General features: G+C 38.3%; 1 protein-coding gene across 1 annotated transcript in view; it reads right to left on the bottom strand.

Moving 5' to 3' along the window:
- KCNJ3 (potassium inwardly rectifying channel subfamily J member 3) overlaps positions 1 to 24,782 on the bottom strand; it is a 117,753-nt gene that overhangs the window by 82,377 nt on the left and 10,594 nt on the right. The gene's annotated exons all lie outside the window — the stretch shown is intronic.

Consider the following 24,782-nt stretch of genomic DNA (forward strand, 5'->3'; position numbering starts at 1 on the left):
GTGGCTATATAAATTTGATTGATAAATAAATAAATAAAATTCTTACAGTTTACAGTATTTAATCAGTCCAGGTATCAATGGATATTAATGGGGACAAAGAGTCATTAATGTTCTCAAGCTGATATTTTTTCTCATCCAGTCATTTTTCCCTCTATTTCTAATTTTTTTCTATGAATATTGTGTTTTTGTCTTATGCAAGGATGCTTTTACAGCAAGCATTCATAAAAGCAGCAGCTGCTTTTCTGTTACTGCTAAAGGCTAAAACCAGTGTAGAATAAAAAGAAATCTTTTCATTTAAAGCTATGGGAAGCTGCTACTTACACACCAAGCACTGTTTCATCACTTAGCATCTCTACAGAGATAGCCAGACTGAGTTTAAATTAATGCTTATTGTTGACTCCAGATTCTTTTGCAGATAGATAGCTTGCTCTAATGAAAGGGTGCCAAAGCAGGGAAGAATTCATTTTTATATTGCCATTTGTCCCTATGACCATGAACTCTTGTCACTTGCAAACCAACATAGATCTTGCTTTTATTTTGTGAAAATAAAAATTAACACATTTTTTAAAATGACAATGAATATGAAAATAAAATGACACACATGAATAATCCAATCTCAAACCGTTAGTTCTAAGGCAGCCAAATTGATTTCAGTGCTTCTGTTCTATTTTAGCCTGTTTTAATTCCTATCATTGTTTTATCTTCCTCAAGTCTCTCTTCAACTCCACCTCCATCTCTTATGCTCACCAACTAACTTTTTGTTCTCTTGCCTTCATTTTACTTCCAACTTTGCTCTACAACCTGCAAAGCATTTTGCCCAATCTAGACATTCTCCAGCTATGTGGACCACAACCCCCAGGATTCTCCAATCAGCATGACCACTAGATAGAATGATGGGAGTTGAAGTCCAATTCATCTGGAAGATGTCCAGGTTGGGAAAGACTGCTGCAAAGTCACAAGAACAGGTTATTACATTCTTGGAGTATCTGTCTGATTACCCTATTTTGCCCTGCTGCCTAAGCCAGGATGATGGTTTGGCAGTGACTGGGATATTAGACCTCTGTTACAATTTTTGATAATAGCTGATCACAGTTTCTCTAGAACTCACAATTAATCTAATTCTACCAGATCTTTCCACGACTCAGTAGCTGACAACACAGATACAGTAATATAAATTTAAAAATTCAGATAACTGGCATGTGTGCCCTGAATCCAACTAAAAAAAAAAAAAAACTGCTGTAAAATCCATACCTAACTAGATCGCAACAAAGCAAGCCCTCTGTAACAGTATTTATTTTTAAACTTCTGAAGAATAAAGTGTGGGGTGCTACAGAGGCGTTGCATCTCAACTAAATAATGCATTAGGGAACAAATTAGTTTTAAATGGGAAATAGTTCTGTTGTTGAAATTCTTGTAACTCCATCCTTTCATCTCATTAAACCTTGCTGAAGACTCAGTGAAATTGGACAGAATTACCTTTGGTTTGAGGCAACTGCCCAAAAGGCTGATATAGCTTCTTGCATTTTATGCAATTTTATGACAGTGCAGTGCCTTTTAAATGCTTTATGTCAGCTTCCCCTATTGCCTCCTTAGCTTTGGAAACTAGGATAAAGGGGTCATTAGAAGGGCATGTATCAAAAAATTCCATTCCAGTATTGATTCAAGTCAAAAACCAAAGTGAGTCAATACAGTTTTGAAGGGCATTAAACAAAAAACATTCTAGAACCGTCAAATTAATCAGGGATGGTGGTCCTGGACAGTATCAGAATACAATATATTGTATCATTAGCCAATATCAGAAACTGCCCTATACAGATTTTAAATAAAAAATAAAAACCCTTATTTTATCCCAAAAACATGAAATTGTCTGGCAGCAGCCAGCCATCTTTATGTCAAATAGAGATTAATTATTTGCTTCAGGTTGGAAAAAAGGGTTCCATCTTAGACAAGGACAAAAGCTAGGTAGGAAACCCATATCTTATACTGACTGAACAGCACAAGAGCTAGAGAAATTGTGAAAGGAAGGTAACAAAAACAACATCTTTACATTTGTTATACTTCACATCACCACTAAATTTAACAGATAAGGTTTTCATCCATGTTATCTAGGAAGAGTTGTAGTCCCAGTATACTTGAAGGGCAATAGACTGGGAATGTTGGTTTAGACATCTGCACGTACACAGGATTTTTATGTGAAAGACAATGGGATATAGGTTCTACCAGTTTTCTCCCTAATTGCACTGCTCCATGGCACATCCCATACTGCTCATAGACTCTTTTTCAAATTTCAGGAGTGTTTTCTCAAAGGATACAAATTACTGCAGTAAAAAAAGGGGCTGTTGAAAATTCAGATCATTTTTATAGAATTGCCTTCTATTCATACTTACCTTGGAATTCATGCCTTCATCTATTAAATGGAACAACTCTAGGGCATCCCGAAGTATGTGTAATATGTTCAGGTTATGCTCTCCTGTTAAATTTTGATATTTGGCTCTGTGTCCATGATTTCTCAATGTAGTCTCCTTCAAATGAATTAAGTTACTACCCAAACATCCCCAGCAAGCACAAGAATGACTGTAGTTCTAATCCAATATATATGGAGGCTATAATGAATGTCCATGTATGGATTGTAAAAATAAAAATAAAATAAAAATAAACTGCTTCCAACTACAAAATGTTGAACATCAGTTCCTTTACAATATAGTCCCTGAAGTTCTTAGAAGTTTATTTGTTAATTTGTTAATTTAGCCATATGTATTCTACCATATGTATCCATATGTTAATTTAGCCAAATGTATCCTATCATTCCTTCTTTAGAAGAAATAAAATAAATAAAGTAACAATAGCATTTAAATTAAAAACATCAACAGAACATAATAAGAAACATAAACATAACAATTAGAGGATTCACTACCCTAATGACTAGAATGACAAAAATTTTGAAGGAAATGCAAGAAAAGAAGAAAAAAATATTAGTATTTAATTCCACAACCAGGGTGTTTTCCCCCCTCTTCAAAAAATTTTAAAATCATACAATTAATAGTACCATTAGAATTCTTTTGAGTTCCACATATTTTCCCCTTTTAACATTCAAATAAAATTGCCGTTATTGTATCTGTCAAAAACAGTTGAGCAAATGTCCCAAGGAAGTGCCAAAACTCAGGTAAAAGACTGAAGTTTGACTCTCATGGACTATTTTGCAATCTTGAATACTTCCACAGTAGTCAGTAATCTAATAACAGATTCTTATCTATGTATATTTAGAAGCGTCCATCAAATTCAGTGAGGTTAGTTCCAGAAAAGAGATATTTGACTGCAGCTTATGCAAACAAAAAGTAAAATTGCATAAATAATTATTCAGATGATTAATCTTATACATAGTTCACCTTGGGCTTTGGGAACACTGCAAAAAAACTTAAAGGTCATGATTTGTTAGAGAGCCTTGAGATAGAACAAATAGGTCAGGCTTTCATTAGAAGCTGCACACAATTCTTTCTTCAACTGCTCATAAATTAGGCTTCTACCACAGGGGGTCATTTTGATCTGCTGTCAATTTCTTTGGTATTCTTTGAGCTTAATCACTCTAACCATGCTATCAAAATTTTCTATTGCAAGGGCATACAACCAGGGCTGCCTCAGACTTATATTCAATTTAACGACACCAAATTGTAATTTTAATATAGTAAAAGATGCAAACAATTAAATCCAGGTATAGTAACTGAACTATGTATTTTCTTTTCTTCCTAGTGTACTGGGCCCCAGAGTACTGGACAATTTTCGCCCAGTCTCCCACCTCCCCTTTTTGGGGAAAGTGGTTGAGAAAGTGGTGGTGTTGCAGCTCCAGAGGATCCTGGATGAAACGGATTATCTAGACCCTTTCAGTCAGGCTTTAGACCCGGTTATGGGACAGAAACGGCATTGGTCGCACTTATGGATGATCTCTGGCAGGAGCGGGATGGAGGGAGTGCATCCATCCTGGCTCTTCTTGACCTCTCAGCAGCTTTCGATACCATCGACCATGGTATCCTTTTGGGTTGGCTCAGGGAGTTGGGGGTGGGCGGCATAGTTCTGTGCTGGTTCACCTCCTTCCTCCAGGGCTGGTCCCAGTCGGTGTTGATAGGGGAGGACGGATCGGCCCCACGGCCCCTTCTTTGTAGGGTGCTGCAGGGATCAGTACTCTCCCCTCTCCTTTTTAACATCTACATGAAACCACTGGGCAAGATCATTTGTCACCATGGGATGAGGTATCATCAGTATGCTGATGATACTCAATTGTACATCTCCATCCCAGGTGAAGTAAGTGACGCCGTGACCACCCTTTCCAAGTGTCTGGGGGCTGTGGGGGCCTAGATGGGGAACAACAGGCTTTGACTGAACCCTAGTAAGACAGAGTGGCTGTGGATTAATGGCACCTCGTGTGCCAGGAACTTGTCATCTTTAGTGCTGGATGGGGTTGCACTGCCCCAGACAGATCCAGTGCATAACTTGGGGGTCCTCTTGGACTCAAGACTCCTGCTCAAAGAGCAGGTGGCAGTCGTGGCCAGGAGGGCCTTTGTGCCACTTCAGGTTGTGTGCCAGTTACACCCTTTCCTGGACCGAGAGGCCCTCCGAACAGTCACTCGTGCCCTGGTCATCTCCCATATAGATTACTGTAATGCGCTCTACATGGGGCTACCCTTGAAGAATATCCGGAAGCTACAGCTGGTCCAGAATGCAGCCACGTGGACAATCTTGGGTGCTCCCAGATTTGCACACATAACACCTTTGTTGCATGAGCTCCACTGGGTCCTAGTTTGCTTCCCGGTCCAATTCAAGGTGTTGGTTATCACCTTTAAAGCCCTACATGGCATGGGACCAGGATATCTGAGGGAGTGTCTCATCCCTATTACATCGACCCGCCCCATCTGGTCATGCAGGGAGGGCATGTTACGGGCCCCATCTATAAAAGAATTCCATCTAGCGGGGTCTTGGAAGCCTGCCTTCTGTGCTATAGCTCCCGCCCTTTGGAACATCCTTCCCCCAGAGGTGAGACAAGCCCCCTCGCTCCTGGACTTCCGCAAAAGATTAAAGACCTGGTTTTGTAGGCAGGCTTGGAATGGGAAGGCGAATAATTACACCTGGAGATGGCTAGCGCCATGAAGTGATTTGGAGGGACCTACCACACTGAAGAACTGATTAAGATCTCTTCGCCATATAGATTTTATTATATTTATATTTTTATTGTATTTTGTAATCGTAATGGTTTTATATTTTAATCTTGTTTTACTGTAAGCAGCCCAGAGTCCCCTCTAGGGGAGATATGGGCTGTGAATAAATTTATAAAATAAATAAATTAAATTAAATAAATTTCTTCCGCTCAAAACTGGGCATTCCAAATGTGAAGCTTTTCAAATTGAAACATCTGGACACCCTGACCTTTGGTTTTACTAAACATTCAGAAATACGTTTTAGTATCCCTAAGTGAGGAAGGTCAATAAAATATCTAGTAATTGATATCCTATGTGCTAGTAAGAATTACAGTGTTACTTATTGGCTAAAACAGGGCTTCACATCTTATGACTCTGGCTTCCAACAGACATCCAGTGACGTTCCTGAAGTCAGCATGAAAATTTGGGATATCTTTTGGGTTTTTTGTTTGCATGCTTTTCTCAGGTTTTGAAAAGTTAAAGGTTCAGAATAAATGTTAAGCTTTATAGGAGTTTACCATTCCTACTTCGAACTTTTAAATGTCCAAAAATAGCAACAAAAAAATCCGATACAGCCGAAAATCAATACCAAATTCCAGCAGAGTAATCTGAGATGCTCCAGGATTTCAAATAAGGGTTGGAGACCTGTCTATAAAAACAGCCCCCTTCCATTCAAAATCGCACTCTAGTTCATCTGCACTATGTGGAATTTAAAAGACAGAATTCTTTAAAAGTAGGTTTCCTTAGTCAAGACTTTGATTTTTATGTTTAAGTTATGTTTCTTGTGTCTGTAGAGAATTGCATAGAATTAACGCAGTTGTTAGGATTCAGGGTGCCCTTTAATACTGTGAATTAGTCTAAAGAGACCCTGAGGAAGGGAGCAGAAATCAGATTACAAGGTGTAAAAACGTCAGGCAAGGAGTAATATAAAAGGGATGATAGCAAGACTATGGTGCCAGCCTCAAGGCCTGGGTGATTACTTCGTTGCCAATGTGCAATTGGGGGGGTTCCTGCCATGCAAATGTAATTAATTATTTACAACTGTTGATGAACCTTTTCTATCTCCTATATACAGGTACAGGTTGTCCTCACTTAACGACCATTCATTTAATGACAGTCCGACGTTACAACAATCCTGGGAAAAGTGCTTTTCCTACCTATGCTCTCTTATGACCATCACAAACCATTGCACCATCCCCGCGGTCACGTGATCGCAATTTGGGCATTTGGCAGCCAGCTTGCATTTACAACCAGTTGCAGCGTCCCACAGTCACGTGATAGCGATTTGCGACTTTTGCCAGTTTCCGGCAAAAAACGTCCGTTGGGGAAGCTGGATTCACTTAACAGCCATTGTAAAAATGGTGACTCACTAAACAACCGCACCACTGAGCAACCAATTTGCCAGTCCCTATTGTGGTTGTTAAGTGAAGATTACAACTATCCTGTTTAACAACAGTTTGAAGTTACAACGGTGCTAAAAAAGTAACTTTACAACCAATCCTTGCATTTACAAGCATCCCTCTAGTCATGTGATCAACATTTCCCAACCAGCTTCCGACAAGCAGAGTCAATGGAGAAGCCAGCAGTAAAATCACACGTCGTGGTTACTTCATGTCTCACTTAATGACCCACAATAACTTGCTTAACACCAAATGGGAAGTGACATCATAAGTCTGTCATGGTCACATGATGTTTTGCTTAGTGACCACACTGCTTAGCAATGGAGTTACTGGTCCCAATTGTGGTCACTAAGCAAGGACTGCCTGTAACCTTTGTTAATCTATTGTTAGAGCTGTTGGTCAGTTTGGCTGGGGCCCAGTGGTGACTATTTTAGGATATTTTAATAAATAAGCTTTATTTTGAATCTCCACTGCTTTGGTTCATATTATAGTGGATCACTTTTTTCTATAACAATTGCAACTTGAATCTTAAAGAAAGATTCAGGACTACCCATTCTTCTATATATAACTGTCAACTTTGTTTATTCATTTAAATGCTCCCTGTACTGCTTCCATTAACCTTTCCTAATCACAGGATGGCAAGGTATGTCAAGCCCTTTGTAGTTCTTCTTAAGCAACTTACAAGCATTATCATCTTTTACAGATCAGGTATTAAATTAAAACACTTAAAGCAACTCTAATACCCACTTTGGATATTTGGGAAATGACTGTTTAGGCTGCACATTTCTTGCTACATTGAGTAGAATGATGTTACCACACACCCTGTAGCACACCCTATTAAGCTAATGCTTTTGTGGTACAAACTGCAACGTCGTTAAATTTCTTCTTTACTTTGGCAGGTCTAAATAGCACACTATATTTCTTGTCCTCTTAGTTTTATTGTACAGGGTGAAAGTAAGGGGCATGGAGTAACTGTGAGTTGCTCTCCCCAGAGATTATGTATTGCATATCACCATACTGTTAATTAAGGACAGAAATTTAAACCATCATTAAATCTAGTTTAGCCTGTAAAAATATCATAATCATTTGTTTGTTTTTATGATCAGTTTACAATTTCGGCCCAGTTTTATTCAATGACAAATCTGATCCTGAATATTGTTTCTTAACACAAATATAGTATTCCTTTCTTATTTTGAAACATGTGTGTCAACCTCCCTACAAAAATAAATGCATTTTTATTCTTTGGGCATCTTGTTTATTGAAGCATGATTAACCATCATACAAATGAATCAGGAAACAAATCCTGAACTTGCTGTTAGAATAACCAGGTGAAATCACACTATTATTATAAGCCTTTATTTTAATTCTTTTCCTCTATATGTAATAAATTAGTTCCATGCCTTAGAGTATATAGGCTTATATGTTCTTATATATAAACCAATCAGTCCAAAACAAGAAGGTATGCACAAACAACTTAGGCAGATACCTCCCTAATTTGCATGAGTATAAGGAGGCAGGAGGAAGTAAAGCACAATCAGTCTTGCAAGATTCTGTTACTATAGCCAATATTAATAAAAGCAGTTTTAGTCTTCTTGTGTAGCTGATTTCTTGGTTTGGTCTACATAGTGGGGCTGACATCAATCTTACAAGTCTGCTTGTGCTTTACATCCCCTCCTTCCCCTTCCCCTTACACTTATGTAAATTAGGGAAGTGTCTTCCTGAGTCACTTGCACATACCTCCTTCTTGCTTGGGATTTAAGCCATGTTTTTCCCCTTAACATTTTTTTAACAGATCTGGCCTATCACTGTCTCACTCTTCTTCCTTGCTCTCTACATGGAGGTTCGCTCAGAGGTATACAAAGTGCTGCATACAGTTCTTCTTTGGAAAGGTAATACGGGTGATTAAAAATGGAGAGCCTTCAGATGCTGTGTATGCAGAATTATAGATTACTACATTTCACCTCAAGTCTTACTATGCTACCACATCATGGACGTTGGGGGATGAATGAAGAAGGCTGGAAGTGTACACCAAAGACTATATACTTCCAGCAGGGCCATCCAAGGCATGAAGGTCATGCCAGCTACTCAGCTAAAACAACCGGGATCTTTATTGGGAAGCAGCAGTATAGGAAGATGTCGGAAGTGGATGATCACTATAGTGACAATGGCAAAGATGTCATTTCATACTACCCAGGAGAAGACAGTGGTAAACCACCCCTGCATCTTACCAAGAAAACCACATGGATAGATAATATAAAGTGAAGATAGTCGATGATGGAATCCTCAGGTTGGAGAGCACTCAACATACTATTGATAAAGAATTTAGGATCTTTCAGAATATTGATGGTATTTATAACATCTCTAGATTAAAGATGTCAGGACAAATAGGTGCTGATGTTGATATTCAGGAAAAGAAAATCCAAAGCTCCAAAGACAGAATTCAAGTAGGAGCATAGAACATAAGGAGCACAAGCCTGGGAAAGTTCAACAAAGGAAAGGATGAAATCAATCAACTACACATTGACATCTTAGGCATTGGTGATTTGAAATGAACTGGAATTGGACACTTTCAGTTAGAAGATCATACTATTTATTAGTCAGGATATGAAAAACAAAGATTGGCATTGCTTTCATTTTCAGGAAGGATAAAACAAAGACAGTACTTAGGTATAATGTGGTCAATGATCAAATTATATAAAGCAGACTTTTTGGATGACCCTTTAATATGATAATTATCCAGGTTTATGCTCCAACCCCTGATGAGAAGAGGAGACTGACACTTTTTATTGTTAAGTTCAATCTGAAATCAACCGAACATACAAATAAGATGTGAAATGCCAAACCTGGAAATAGTAAGGAGGAAAATGTAGTTGGATTGAATGGCCTAGGAAACTGAAATGAAGCAGAAGAATGACTTATTGGATTCTGCCAATCCAATGATTTCTTCATTGTTAGCAGTCTTCATTGCTAACAACCAAAACAATGTCTATGTACTGTACAGTATATGGACATCACCAGATGCAGTATACAGAAATATAATTGGTACAAGGAAGTGGAAGAGCTCAGTTATAACATCAAAGGCATGGCCAGGGCAGACTGTAGAATGAATTGTTCATATATAAGTTCCAACTTAAGCTGAAGTAGAAAAAAAAAACCAACCAGCTTCTCTGATATGATCTTCAGCATATACCCACCATTTTCAAGAACATCAGGAATCACTTTGGGCTTTCAGTGGGGAATGGCGGACTGAGCGGCTGTGCCCGCGGGCTTAGTGGGCAGAGCTGACATCGTGGCAATTTTTTTCAGGTTCAGGCATGTTCTCCTGAAGCCCAGAAATGTTTTCCAGATAAAGGAAAACACCAGGAATTACCCCATTTGTCCTTTGGAAGGCAGCTTGCAGCCAGAAGATCGCAAACAGCGTTTCACATTCAACTGGTAAGAGCTAGCTGGGAGGTGGGGACATCATCACTTTCCAAGTCACTCTGTAGCCTTAAAGGGACACTAAGACTGGCCACCCGATTTCTAAATCACCAACTTATATATATATATATATTTAAGTATGTGTACCCTAAGAGAGGCTTTCTACAGCAAGGAAAAGCTAGCTCTCTTGGTGCTTATTGTTATTTTTGGGATTACTTTTTTTAAAAAAATCTTTTTTAAGTTTTGGATTTCATTCTCCTTCCAAATATAAAGGAAGATTGAGAGTAAACAATTGTCTTCCTGTTATTTTTGTATTAAATTTGAAGATACAGTATTAGCATTTTCCTACACGTTGAATCGGCTGATTTGAACCTTCAGCTTTCTGTTTTCACTTTCCCCTGGGAACTGTTTATCTCACTTTTGCTTGCGTAAATACATTTCAGAACTTTGTCATATCCTCAACTTTCGCTGGTTAAGGTCCTAGGGGGCGCCATAATCTACTGCGTGAGACATGGAGGATTATAAACAGATTTTTTTCTGACTTCCATCAAGATTTTAAACAGATTTCTTCTTACTTCTACTAAGCTTTTATGCAAGATATTCAGGATGTTGTGGAAAATATGAGATTTAAAATGTGCCATCAGGTTGAGGATGTGGTGAATGAAACTGAGGAATTCAACAGCGATAGAAACATTTCTTTTAAGAGTAAGATTGGGACTTTTATTGAGATGCTGGGTAAAGATCGGATAGTGGACTTGGAGAAATTTAAGGAAGAGAGAGACTGCAAGCCACAAGTGAAATTGACTTTCTGGTGGAATGCCATGAAAAGAAGCTGGAATTTTTGAGGGGGGCAGTCAGGCTGTTTGATTCTTTTAAAAGAAAAGCTCTGTGCACATTGTGGGGATATGTAAATGCTCTGGTTTATTTTGAAGTGGGATAAGGGTTAAAGAATGTTTATTTGGTATGCTTTAAGGGTCTGATTGATGTCATTTGCTTTTAAAGATTTGGATTAAGATTATTAGGGTAAAAAATGTGTTCATTTAGATGATTTTAAGGATTTGATTTAAGGTTACTGTTTTGAATTGTCTTTGTTTTTTGGGTTTATTAAGATTATGATTACTAAAACTGTTGTATTATGAAGTATAATAACAGACAAACCATGTGCTTTTTAATTTGATTCTTAGTAGACAGAAATGTACAGAATAGTGGTAGGAAGGGAATAATTAAATATGTGTTATCTTTTGGAGGGGAGAAAGATATTTAGGAGGTTTATATGAATTTCTTTTTTTGTTTGTTTGTTTTAATATAAGGGGGAGGAGTAACTGTACTTAGTGATTTTTATTATGTGCCAAAGTAGAATGATTTATAGAAATAATGTGGCTTTGGTTTAATACAGAGTAAGAGATAGATTATGGAAATTTTTCTATATCCTTGCTGTTAAAAGTCGAAAACCACATCTTTTTGTAAATTTGAAAAAAAATTCTCTCGTGTTTTTGCACCCTTTTAGTTCTTTTTTCCTTCTTTGTAGTTTTTGTTTTTGTTTTTTGTAGTTTTTATTCTTCTCTTGAAACTAATAAAAATTATTTTTAAAAAAGAACAACAGGAATCCCTTTGAAGTCTATTCCATGTTCACTGACAGGAAACCAGGGAATTGTAAAATGAAATCAGAAATAGTTAAGGATGAATGTGAAAGGAGACTGTCAAAGGCCAAGAAACAGAAGATGAAAATTGGATGTCAGAACGAACTGTGGAAAATGCCAAGAAGAAAACAGGAACCAACGCCAAGAAAGACAGAGAACTCAGGAAGGAACTTAACAAAGTATTTCAGAGAGCTATTAGAAGAGACAAAAAAACAGTATTACAACACCTGTATAAAGACATCGAAGGTGGAAACAGACAGAGAAAAACAAGGAAAATCTTCCAAAACATCTTTGAACTCAGAAGAAGGTTCCAGTCTTGCATATGAGATAGGCAGCCTATAAATTTATTAAATAAATAAATAAATAAAGCTCGAATTGGTTATTAAAGGATGCCAATGGACAGATAGTAACTGATTCAAAGGAGATCAAACAAAGATAGGAGTACACTGAAATACTGTACAGTAGAGATGTCAACATCCAAGAAACCTTGTAAGATATTCCCTACTTACAACTTCTAGTACTAGAAGATGAAGTTAGATCAGCACTCCAGCCATTACCAAGTTGGAAGGCTACAGGAATCAAAAGAATATCTACAGAAATATGGCAGGCAAGAGAAGAAGAGACAGTAAAGGTTATAACCAAACTATTCTAAAACATCTGGAGAATGAGACAGTGGCCAAGATACTGGGAGAGGTCAGTTTACATATCAATATCAAAGGAGTGTGCAAACTATCATATAATATTCTTAATATCTTACATTAACAAAATAACGGTTAGGATCATCCAATGCAAAGTAGACCTCTGCACGGAAAGGGAGATGCCAGATATTCACACTGGCTTTAGACAAGCCTGAGGAACAAGAGATATTCTTGCTGATGCATAGTGGATTATTGAGAAAGCCAAAGAATAGCCCAAAGAAGTCAATACATGTTCCATTGACTATAAAAAGGCCTTTGATTGTGTCAACCACGTCAAACTATGGAATGTCCTTAGGAAAATGGGAATTCCAGAAGATCTCATTGGCCTTGTGAGAAACCTATTTTCACATCCTGGCTTTCTTAGCACCCCTTCAGGAGCCAAATACAGTTCACAGGCACACACAGGGTTAAGAGGGAGACTTGTTTATGCAGTACCAGCGGTAAGGCAGCAGAAAGTGGCAGAGCAAAAGGCAAAAGCAGGAAAGGAGCAACTAACCACAGATAAGAATTTAGCTGGGTAAAGACGAAATTCCAGGTCAAGCAGTCCAAAGTCAAGTCAAAGATTTTGAAGCCACACCGAGGGTGAGACAAGGTGTTAATCAATTAACAAGCTGAGGTCATAAATAACTGGATTCCAAACAAGAGGCAAGGTACACGAAGCCAGATGCCTAAGTTGCTTCTAGCAACTGAAGGCTGTTTCTGAGAGACTTAAATCCCCCCTGAAGTGTGCACAACTGTTGCCAATCTTTCTTTAAGTGTTGCTGGTTAGTTCAGCGCCTTGCTGCTTGCTCGCAAGTCACACACTTTGACATCGTGCAGAGATTCCTGGAGGAATTGCCACAGGGTCCAAGTGAGTGCCTGATGCAGCCTGCATTGCAGCTGAATCTGACCCTGAGGGCACGACACCTATACACAAGTCAGGAAGCCACAATCCAGATAGACCATGGTGAAACAGACTAGTTCCGGGTTGGCAAAGGCATGGTACAACTTCCTTCTTATTTATTCAACCTATACGCTGAATATATATTGAGGGAGGCTAGATTGAAAGATGAGCATGGCTTTAAAACTAGAGGAAGAAATGTAATAACCTGAATTATGCTGATAGCTGAAAATGCAAATGATCTGCAAACTCTAGTAATGAAAGCCAAGGAACACAGTGAAAAAGTGAGACTCAGATTAAATATAAAGAAGACCAAATTAATAATACCAGCTACAGAAGCCAACCTTAGAATTGACAATGAAGATACTGAAGTGATGGATCTGCCTTTCAGGATTGACCATCAACAGTAAAGGAACAAGCAGTCAAGAAATTAGCCATAGACTACCACTTGGCAAGGTATTAAAAAAGGCCTTAAAAATATATTCTAGTAATGCGATATACCTACATCTGTAAAGATCAAAATCATGCAGGCAATGATTCTTCCTGTGATACTCTATGGAAGCAAAAGTTGGACTTTGAAGAAACAGGATAGAAAGAGTATTGATGCTTCTCCAACTTCACTGTTGGAGAAGACTCCTGAGAATACCATGGATAGCAAAGAAAACAAACAAATCGATCACAGAACAAATCATCCAGAGTTCTCATTCAGAGCAAAAATTAGCAGACTGAATTTATCATATTTTGAACATATTATGCAAATCATCATATTTTGGACACATCATGAGAAGTCCATAATCCTGTGAAAGGTGGAAGGAAAGAAAAGAAGAGGATGACCAGCAACAAGGAAGATGGACTTCGTTACAATGGTGATGGGTGCACTATTAGAAGGGCCATGTTGGGGACAGATTATCCTGGAAAAGGTCTATCTGTGCTGTTGCTTAGAACTGAAACTGACTTGATGGCACATCATCAATTAATCAATCATCAATCAATCAATCAATCACATACCCAGTTTTTTGTTTAAAAAGGGAATAAAGACAGAAAATGGCTACTATGCTTGAAAACAGTATGTATGTATGTATGTATGTATGTATGTATGTATGTATGTATGTATGTAGTATTTTAGTGTATGTGATATCTGTCCATCCATCTCCTGCCTGAATAAGCATTCTGGTTACAAAGATAACTTGTATTTAATCAAAATGATTACAGTATGCATGTTATCTCTAAAAGAGCATATGCCAAATAAATTGTGGCAGCAGAGAGCAGTGTGGCATTCCCTATAAGGATAGTGTGTATATTTTCAGCACTTCCAGATGGCCTCTGTTCTGCGGTTGCCCATGAGTAGGCAGAGTAGGCACACTGAACAGAACTGAACACATTTCAAGGCAAGGAATCTAACATATCTACCAAATACACACCATGTCAGCTTTTGCTTAGTACAGCCAATATCAGCATTTCAACAATCTGGAAAGCAAGGGAAATATTAAAAACTGCCATTTTATGAGATAAGGGAGTGTCAAGATATTTTTCTTAAGGTTTTCCTATTTAGTATGGTATATAGAAAAAATGCCAATTCTGTTTTGCTCCTTGACCTTTCCATAACTGGATACAGACCTTTTCCAACCAAACATGAACCTTGTGATGCACATGCAGTAAGGATGATCCAAGAGAAAACTGTCTACAATGAACCTATTGTTTTCTTTTTTTCATTCAGATGAGCTCATTAAAACTATTCTTGATGCCATATTCTTTGGCATGAGGAATAATTGAGCTTATTCTGAAAAAGACAAAGAAATGTCATTACTTAACAATAATAATGCTTTAAGAAACATTACTCCTTGAAACTGTTTCTTGGAGGTTCCTTTTTGAGGCACTTTAAATTCTCGTTAGAAGTGCTGATCAGTGTTTTGCACAATAATGCTGCAATTTTAAATTGACACTAATTTCATAAATAAAGAGATGACCTCCTGTCATGAGTAAGGATGGCGAGCAGGGGGCTCTCACCCAGACTGTCAAGCGCATGCGTAGCACTGAGGAACTGTTCAGCCATTCAAAGAGACACAGATCGGGACCGCCTTAACCTTTGGGGTTTATATGGCTGGGTTTTCCCACGCTTTCTCAGTTTGTTAGGATTCTTGTTAAGTACTACTAATAAATATTAGAGACCAAGTCCTCGCCTCAGTGTGTTTCCTGGTAATCAGGACACCTCCTATAACAATGTCACATGAAAGCCACAGATCATTTCAGGCTATAACTATATTTAGGCATTCTGCTAGTCCTAGATTAAGGCTTTATATCTTAATTTTCATTTATCATTATTTCAAAACTAAGATAGTAACTTTCTGGAAAAAAACATTTAGGAAAGCTCATCACCATGCTTCAGAATAATATTGAAATTTTATGAAAACAGCAACAGTGAATGGATAATCTATGTACTTCAATCTATGTAGTGAAAAGCTCCAAGATGAAATAAAATAAACCTGAATGCTCTACATGAAGCCATTGTGAGACAATCAAGATATTTACAGCATAATATGAAATCTATTAACAGCTTTCCTTAAATAAACTCAGAATGCTAGTGTCCTGTTTTTATGGTTTTCAGTACTTTCTGTGGATAAAAATCATATCCATTGGTGGTACATCAATCCTATAAAAGTGCTCAAAAGTTAAGCAAAATATTTTAAAAGAGGGCATACTACTTATTCATTTGTTTGCTGGGTACAATATTACACTTTCTGTTTTTTATTTTTTATTATTAGATGTATAGCCTTTACTTACATAAACTCTCGAAGTGGCTTACAACATTTAAACAAAAATACAGGTATAAAACATGCAATTAAAATAAGTAAAATTGAAACTCAACCAATGATTGAAAGCATGGTGAAAGAGATACGCCTTTACCATTTTCAAAATAGTAGAAAAGAAAGGGACAAGCATACCTATTTGGGGAAGCATTCCATAGTCTGGAGGCCACACAGAAGGCCCTTTTCTATGTATGAAATAAACAAGCTTCTGCAGGGGAGCGGAGGGTTGTGAATTTAAAAAGAAAAGGCTTGATTGCTGATCTCAACATAAATACAATTTAGTGCATCAGTCTCTAGGAGGAGGAAAATGAAAATGTGAGGGTCATGCTCATTATACATTTTAGTGAGAAGCCTACTGTGCAAAATTTGCTCTAAAGGCTCTGTCTCAGGACATGTAGACAGGTATTGGATAACCATTTAATTTTGATAGGCTTTTTAAATGCTAAACACTAAGATCTGTTCTGTTTATTTTGACATATTAGCTATAGGAAATGCTCAGGATAAAAACTATAATGAGAACCAGCCTCATTACAGGAACAGTCAATATGAATGAAGAAGTACTTTGGGGAGTTCTTCACAAATGAAAATGATATAGCATTTTTATTAATTCTATACTGATCCATTGTTTACAAAGCTGACTCACTGCAAATATATTTTATAAACAGAATTCTACTCAAAGTGACTCTACCTTATGAAGCCACTTAAACAGCTTTTTATTTTACCAGAATATTAGTTAATCACAACTGGTATATTGAATTCCATATTGGAATACTGGGGGAAAAAAGTAATTGAGAATGAAACAGAGGCATTGCTTTATATGAATTTAGAATTGGGTTAAAATTTGTCAAAAAGCTGTTTTATTATTTTTTTCCAAGCTATATAAATAACAATTTACTTACTTAATCTTTAGAAGTATGCATAAAATGGAAAACTTGTTTTGTTTTGCTTGGAATAAAGCAGCTCCACTCAAAATATTCTGTTGGAACAAAATTGAAAATATTTTGAGTATTCAGTTGGAGCAAAACTTAAAATGACTTAAGTATTCCCACAACAAGAGGCAATGGGATCAGCTATTGCACCTTTATTTGTCACCACAAAATCACAAGAATATATGAGATTATACAAGGGTGCTAACTCGCATCCATTTTTTAAAAAAAAATGGCTAAAGAGATTATTTTTAAAACATTTCTGAAAAGATTTTTTAAAATCCTCACAGGAAACAGTAGGAATACAATCCTGCTCTTACCTATTGAAAAAAATTATTTAGATTAGAATTTGTTATCTAAATCTCCTCCCCTCCTTAATAAAGAGGACAAAGAGACATCTTTTCAGTTTAGACAAGAAGAGCAGCTACTATCTTTAATACATGTTTCAATTAGCATATCTCCTGTATGAGGTATAGTGGCACTATGCAAAAAGGTGAGGTTTAGTGATGTATGCTACTTTTCTCCTTAATGTGCATGGATTTTGATTCTATTTTAAATTTTAGTACTATATTTCCATTTCTTATATTTTGGGAGAATGCTGTTACTGTCTAAAATCATTTTAACTAATTTTGTGTTAAGTTTAAAATGTCCTTGTCTAAAACTCAATACATCTTTTTAGCCCTTGTCCTAGTTATAGGTTCACTGACTCTGAATTTTAAACAAAGATTTATACAAGAGGTTTTCTTAGTTTTGAATTTTTAATAAAATAATCCTTGGATAATTTTTCTGAAGGCACTGACCTGCTGCTTACTTAGCAAGATTAAGCAACAGATCTGGCATACTTCTTTTTCACCCTAGCTATGATGTACAAGTCCAGCAAAAGATATTGTGGTGTTCTTTGCTGAATGGCTGCAAAAAATGGGGGGAGGGGTATGGGTGATTCTTAATTGCAGATAACATTAAAACAAGAGCCAGGACTTGCACAGACTGTATACATCAGTGCTTCCCAAACCTGGGTAAATTTCCCAAAATTGGGTAAAACACTTTGGGTAACGACACACAAACCCACTAAATTGGCTTCAAGTCTTTTACCTATATTAGGTAAAAAAGACTTTCTAATAAGTAGTTTGGGGTAATGAAGGAAAAGGTTTGGAAAGCACTGGTATGTACTGTACGTCTCAAACATCAACAAAGCAGCCCAAACCAACACATCATCATCTTTACATTCTGAAGTGCACCCTGAAACACCACTCAGAAGGCCAGAAAAACATGCCTAAAGTACACTTGCTCAGCAAACTCTGAGCTAAGATTTTCACAACTTCAGCAGCATCAGCATTAGTTATCTATGAAGCACAGTAGAGCATATACACGTTTGCATATCTGTCTGCAAAATAAAACAAAACACAACCCACATGCCATGCACTCATCAGCCTACATAAACTTTTAACTATCCTGTAATAATTAAAACACACACACACACCAGCAGTAGCATACTAGGCAAGCTGGTAGGCATGCAGCAGCAAGTAGTCTTCTTTTGTGTTTAACTGCTTCTTTCTTCTCCACCCTCCACACTCCACAGCACACCATCCAAATTAAACTAATAACAGCAGAATCATAATCAGTCTCTGCTGCTGTGCTGGCTGTGTTGGAAACAGTTTGAAGGAAAAAAAGCCATCTAAGCACAAGCTACAAAACCAAAATCCAATCACAATGCACAGAATAGTTGGAACCCTCAAAATGACACTGCTTGAAACAGCCAAGTTGTCTTTCATGCTCAGAATAAGACAGTGTCTTGCTTCAAAATATACATTTTGTTTCACTCAGAAACATCTTGCACATGTCTATTTCATGATAAAAATTGCCTGCAGTTGATTAAGAAGGTAAAAATGTTGCAAATTATCTTCCTATCCCATTTCATATTCTTCAGAAATGGTGCTTATTTATATGGCCGCCCATCTTGAACCAAACTCTGGGCGGTTCACAACCCAAGAATAAAAATAATACATACAAACAAAGATATAAAAGCAGCAAAACAATAATTTCTGAGTTAGAAGCCTGCAATATTTTAAGTGTGAATTATAATTTTACCTCACTTCCATATTTACCTTAGGAAAAACTACTTTAGGAAAAGCTTCTTTGTACATACATAGGGCAATGTACTATTGCATAGGTCTCACATTTGGCTTTCATATGCCATGCGTCACGGTCAGCTAACCACTTGCCTATTTAACCAATGGAACTGAAACAACTTCAATATATATTGTAATTTAGAGTAGATTTCTGAGCTCTGCAATGTAAACAGAATACTTCTGGAACTCATACACAATATTCCCAGGCCAAATCCTGAAGCATTTTCAAACAAGCCCCATAGATCTTGCTGGAACCAGATTTAGGCTCTTGTTCCCAGCAGATCATTTAGGGTTTTTGTCTGAAAATGTATTAGACAGATGTGATTCCTGGCTTTCACTTTTTTCTTTCACACCAAATATTTGCTCCCATCACAGCCAATTCTCCTTGCAGCACTTACCTGTTATCAGGTAATATCAGAGAGGCATTTATGCCAGCATTAAGGGCACAACCGATAATCTCCTGGCTTGATACTAAGAACCATGCGGGGCAGAAATCAAGAGGATAGTATAGAGAATAAGATGAACTTCACAAAGATAGGCCAGATCCATCACAAAAGCAATGAGTATAAAAACACAGCTTAAGGCCAAAATAAGCAGCAAGTATGCTTGAGGTGCTCAGAGAGATAGCTCCCTCATTCACAGTGCAAAAGGGGAGAAGGCATAGACAGTCAGACTTGCAAGATTCTGTTATTATAGCCACTCTCAGTAAAAGTCATCTTGCCCTTCCTGTGGTGTTGATTCTTGATCTGATCTACCTGGTGGAGTTGACAGGTGGTAAATAGCACTATTCTAAGCAGACTTTCCATTTCCTTGAGAATCACATACTGATCCTGACTTCCGGTGGGGAACAAATGATGGATTGATTGAATCTCTCGTGAGCTCTGCAAGCTGATTCAGCAGTGCAGCGCTTCTTGAGGCTCAGACAGGATCCCAAGAGCCCAGAAGTACTCTCTGGATTAAGGAGAATCCAAGGAATCATCCCATCTGACCTCCAGACAGCTGTTCCTCACAAGTGGATTGCGAAACAGAGTCCAGCGATCGACGGGTGAGTGGAGCAGCTTGGAGGCAGGACTGTCATCTTTTCCCAATCATGCTGAAGCCAAAACAAAGGCACTGGAACTGACCACCCCATTTCTTAGTCACTTTATTGGTTCCCTATTTTCTGCTTAAGCGAGGCTTTCTTCAACAGAGAGAGAGAAATTCTCTTGGTACTTTTCATTATTTGGGGGAATTATTTGTTATTGGAATAACTCTGGATTTTAAGATCAGCTTATTAGGCAAAAAAACTGAAGCTGGGATTTTATATATGTTTTTCAAGAAACAAAAAATTTTGAGGGACTGGATTTGTTTCTATGTGGAAACTGCTTTTGGACTATTTGCTTGTATCTGAAAAAAATGAAGTTTTGATTTTGGGCTTTGATAATTAAATGGTTATTGTCTATAGAAATAATGTTCATTAAGGTTTAGATTATAGTAAGAGATTAACATATTACATCTGTGCTTATATCTATGTTGGAGAAGGTGAGAAGTCACTTTCTTTGTATTTCTTTCTAACTATTTCTGCACCTTTTAAGTTCATCTTTTTTCTTTTAGTTCCTTCTTCAATCTTTCCTATACTTTGTATTTTATCTGTATTTTGAAACTTAATAAAGTTATTTTTTTAAAAAAAAGAGAATCACATACTGATCCTAAAAGAAGAATTACTGAACATCTCTGCAGTCGACTTTGTAGCAGTCATGGCATCCAAGTCAGCTTGAATGCAAGATATTTTATTCACAAATTATTCATTACAAGTCTCACAGCTGGCTAAGTTTTCAATTTGGATTCAGGAGAAGAGAGATCTGAATTGGTTCCCTCTTTACTCTCAACAGCTCCGCTGGGGACAATATGTGAATGCAATACATGTAGAAAGAAAAGCTTCTTTTGTGTATGACTCACCAAAGCTTTCAAATGAGGTCTGTGTAATGTCTCACAGAATTAAAGTCCAGTTTTTCTCTATTTGTGCTCTAGCTGTTTACCTTCTTACTTCAATTCCCATAATTATTTCATGAAGCCAATTTGAAGCAGATGAGCCAATTTGAAGCAGTATCATGTAATACTTCATTAATCAATTGCATGAAGACTCCGGGAGCCCCTGCCAACCCTGCCCCCAGCCCAGTCTGGGAAGCGGAAAGTGCAAGTTCCTTGTCAGTTACAGAAGGACTTTCTCCAGGCACTGAAATCTGACACTTGACTGCTACCTAATAGAGACAATGTTTCTTTTGAAAACGGTCTGGCGTGGGTGGAACCACCTTTATGCGCCTGAAACTTTAAGAGCTGATGTTTTGCGCGTTCCCATTATGATAAACTTGCTGGACACTTTGGTTTTGTCAAAACCTTGCATTTGCTTCGCCGTCAATTTTGGTGGCCAACCTTAAGACGTGATGTAAAAGACTATGTTGCTTCCTGTCCTGTTTGTGCCATGTCAAAACGAAAAGGGGGGAAACCACAGGGGCTTCTACAGCCAGTGGCCAGCCCATCCCACCCCTGGGACAAGATTTCTATGGATTTCATTGTGGACCTACCTCCCAGTCAGAAGAAAACTGTCATTTGGGTTGTAAAGGATTTTTTCTCTAAACAAGCTCATTTCATTCCATGTGCATCCATCCCGTCAGCCCCACAATTAGCGCGCCTATTTCTCCACCACATCTACTGCCTCCACGGTAGCCCCTCCCGTTTAATTTCTGACCGCAGCACACAGTTTACTTCCCAATTTTGGAAATCATTTTTAAAATTGATTGGCGCTAAACAAGCACTGTCCACATCGTCCCATCCACAGACTGATGGTTCTACTGAGATTTTAAATGCCACTCTTGAACAGTTTCTTAGAGCATACATTAACTACCATCAGGACGATTGGGTGGAGTTGTTACCCTTTGCTGAAGTTGCTTACAACAATGCTAAGCATCAAAGTACCGGACAAACCCCTTTTCGTGTGGTTTCTGGTCACGACTTTGTTCCCATCCCTGAACTGCCACAGCCCCCTTTCCAAGCATGTTCTGTGTCTGACTGGGCTGTTAAACTGTCTGATTCCTGGCCAGTAATTCAACAAGCTTTGGCTGATGCCCAGGCTGCTTACAAGTCTCAAGCTGATAAGCATCGTTCTTTACAACATGACTTCAAAGTTGGGGATCAGGTGTATCTATTTACTAAATTTATCAAATCACCTCAACCCTCTAAAAAACTTGCTCCCAAATTCATTGGTCCTTTCCCTGTTGTTCATCTTGTCAATCCAGTTACTGTTAAATTGGAACTGCCTCACAATTTTAAACGCTTGCACCCTGTTTTCCATTGCAGCTTGCTTAAGCCTGTGCACCACTCACCGCGTTGGCCCCCTCAACCTCCTCCTCCTGCTCCAATTATGATTGATGGCCAACAACACTTTGAAGTCAAGGACATCGTTGATTCTCACAAGCTTCAAGGCACCCTGCAGTATCTGGTCCGATGGAAACACTTTCCACATCCTGAATGGGTGTCTGCCCACCATGTTAACGCTCCTGATTTAGTTAACCGTTTCCACTTGCTTATCCTTTGAAGCCTGCTGCTTAATGTATTCTTCATTTTGGGGGGGCAGTATGTCATGTTCACTGATTCAATGTAGTTTATACATCGTAACGTTTCACATGCCATGGCGCTGATGCGCGTTTCTGTTTGGGAGGGAGCTGCTGTGAGACCTTGTACCAAGCTCTGTATGTGAAATCAGTACAATGGAATGTGTTTGGGTTATTATCTCTGTTCAAGGACTTTTCCCGCAGACCATCAGAAACCATTAGGAGCACCTGGGATTGTGAACTTGAGAAGTTTCTACAGGGGGAGGGATTTCATTTGCACCGAGGGTTTTTAGTTTGAATTTGGCGCGCTTTCATCATTCTCAGCTTTCTCTGTGATCCTGCATACTATTCTTTAATAAATCAGATATCTTTGAATTCCTACTCATGAGTCTGATGGTGTTTTAGAATAGGCAACCATTACACACAGCTGGGGCCATCCACTAGATCTGTTTTGTTTTTTGTCTTTTTGCCCCAGGCAGTAGTGATATGATTTAGCTTTGGGGATATTGACATCAATCCCTTGTCATGGACAGATGACTTCCTCCTAGCCTTGAAATTCACTAAAGCTACTCCTCTCTAGGAAGGAAGTGTCTATGTGACTGGTCTGCTCCCCAGGGTTCCAGAGGCAATTTGAGGTTGTTCCCTACACTCTACTGCATGCCCCAACTGAGGCCTTAGTTGCAGCATGGAATGAGTGGGCAACAATGACCTTGGGTTGGATTGTGACTGTGCGGACTGTTGGTGTTTCCCAGAGCTCCCCCCCATCCTGGTTTTTAGAGGAACTCTGAGAGATGAAATGACATAAGAGATACCTACAATGCCACTGGAGGGAGATGAAGGGAAAATCCAACCAAGCACATGTAAGAACCTTTATTAAGGCTTACTTAATAAAGCCAGCCAGCGGCCGTTTCAGATGACTAGATCCCTCCTTGGTAAGGAAGTCCAGAGGAATCCTTGCACATTTGACAGGGAGGGCATGCTCTGGGTCCCTTCTGTGAAACAGTGTATTTTATAGGATCCATTGTGGACAGCCTCCACCTGAGATCCAGATATGTATGACCCTGCTGGCCTTCCAGAAGGCCATGAAAATCTGGCTTTTTCTTCAGGTGTTAGGGCCAGGCTGCTAGTAGAGCCTGATATGCATGTTTCTGGGGCTGTGAATTGCTTGTGAGATGCCTTGGCTCTTGCACTTTATTATGATTGCTTTTCATTATATTTTCTGTTCTGTTTTTATGCTGTTTTTTGTACTGTTGTCAGCCACCTCAAGATACTCACTTAAGATGGGCTGCCATATAAATTTTCTAAATGAGTAAGTAAACAAATCAACAACCTAAACAATTCTAATGTTTTCACAGTGCTGAGATTCTCACACATGGGGGAGGGGAATAGGGAGACAGTCAAAATAGGGATATTCCATCTACTCTGCCAGCATAAGCATGACATTCTAAGAAAAAACAGGTTGAGTGTATGGTAGAACTAAGGAGTGGTGAGAGGGATTAAACAGGAATTAAGAGATAAACAGGCACTTTTAAGACAGAGCAAAATATGTATCAACTTGTAGAAGTCCTCATGTATGGTCATTTTCATAAATATTGAGCAGAATATCCGGAACATTGGAACACACACTTTTGCTCTACCCATCATCGAAACAGGGAGGATACTAGTTAACTGCTTCAGAGAATTCAGAGGTTTTGCACCTTGGTCTAGTGGTTAAGGTGCTGGGCTAGAAACCAGGAGTCTGTGTGTTCTAGTCCCACCTTAGGCATGAAAGCTGGCTGGGTGACCTTGGGCCAGTACTCTCTCTCAGCCCAGCCCACCTCACAGGGTTGTTGTTGTGAGGAAAATAGGAGGAGGAAGGAGTATTTGGTATGTTCGCCACCTTGAGTTATTTATATATAAAAAAATAAAGGTGGGATAAAAATTAAAATAAATAAATTTTAAAAACTTACGTATTCACTGTTTACTACAGAGAAAATACACACTGATCCTGTTTGTGTGTCTTTTTCAGGGCTGGACGAGACAAGTCAAAGGCAAACATTTCAGTGGAATGAACATTACAAATATCAGTTGAATCCATTTCCAATCAGTGTTTTTAATGAAATGGTT

Source organism: Candoia aspera, chromosome 1 (genome assembly GCF_035149785.1).
Source record: "Candoia aspera isolate rCanAsp1 chromosome 1, rCanAsp1.hap2, whole genome shotgun sequence".
Taxonomy (NCBI): Eukaryota; Metazoa; Chordata; class Lepidosauria; order Squamata; family Boidae; genus Candoia; species Candoia aspera.